We start from the raw sequence: 1,341 nt of genomic DNA, 5'->3' as shown, positions 1-1,341 counted from the left end.
AAGGGGGCAGGTGGCGGGTCCCTGTCTGAAAAGCTCCGGACGAGGCTGGGAGGAGGTGGTTTTGGGCAAGAGTGTCCTTCGCAGGGCGGCTTGCGAGGTACCCTCTCCTGGCCGAAAATACCCCCGGCTTAAGTCTTCCTAAAGGTGGGTCCCGGTACCCTTTTTCCCGAAGTAAGTCGTTTTCGCTGGTTGCTGGAAAGCTAAAAAGTCTCTAACTTTCCTAGTCCCCATCTGCTCCCATTGAAAAGGGAAGGAAAGACAACTTGTAGTACTTTGCTTGCTTTTCCACTTGTGTGAACAAGTAAAATTCAGAGACTAATATTGTGAAAAAGTCAGATTGCTTTTCCATGTCAAATGAAATACTGGTAATAACGTCCTGAAAGAGATTTTTATTTTTTTTCCCCAATGATTTAGCAAAGACTTGTAAACTTTCTTTTTCCCTCATGTTTTCTGTCATTTGGAGTGCTGCTGTTCTGTGGCACCTGCTAATACTGCACATAAGCAGTTGCTTTCATTGTTGTTTATTGGGTCTGACTTCTTGCAGATAATACTGGCTTTAATATCAGGAAAAGAAAACGGTTAACCATGTGATATTTTTTCCACAAGGGCTTATACAACTGATGCTGTATTTTATTCCAGATATGTAAACAGTGAAAGATTTTGAAAGCTGGATTTTTTTTTTTCCTAAAATGAACAGGTACGGTTATCTGCCTTTGTTGGACAGACATTCTCTGTCAGTAGGCAAATGGTACCCTCCGAAGTGAGATATTTTAATTTTAAAGTTAACATTTGAGCCACTTCAGATGCTAAGTACACTAAGCATGAAGCATTTCTTCTTTTTTGTTGTAGATCTGCAGATTAAAACCAAAAAGCGTTTTCAAGCCGTAAGATGTCGCAACTATTTGAATTCTGAAAGCACTGCTAATTTTTTCCAAAGTGCTTGTAACTTTTTTTTTATTATTTTTCTGGTCCCATTTCACATCTATATATGTAGCCTGTTTAACTTATTAGGAAACTTGTAGGCATAGTTAACCATGATCAGAAATAACTATTCAGTTTATAATATGGTGCGCTAAAATTGTGATATCTTAAAACATTACAGTTCTTAATAGGTAACAGCATCACGTGCTTTGAGTGGGTGTTTCCGAGTGCTTCACAACGCAAGCTTGAAGACTTGTGTGTGGAAAGAATTTAATAACCTTTTAGACTGCTCTTAACCAGGCTAGTTGCAGAATGGATGTGTGATGGGTTGACCCCAGCTGGATGCCCAGTGCCCGCCAAAGCCACTCTATTGCTCCCCTCCTCAACTGGACAAGGGAGAGAAAATATAGTGAGAGGCTT

The sequence above is a fragment of the Cariama cristata genome, unplaced genomic scaffold (genome assembly GCF_000690535.1).
Source record: "Cariama cristata isolate BGI_N322 unplaced genomic scaffold, ASM69053v1 scaffold3866, whole genome shotgun sequence".
Taxonomy (NCBI): Eukaryota; Metazoa; Chordata; class Aves; order Cariamiformes; family Cariamidae; genus Cariama; species Cariama cristata.
The sequence above is the reverse complement of the archived record's forward strand: the minus strand, read 5'-3'. Positions refer to the sequence as shown.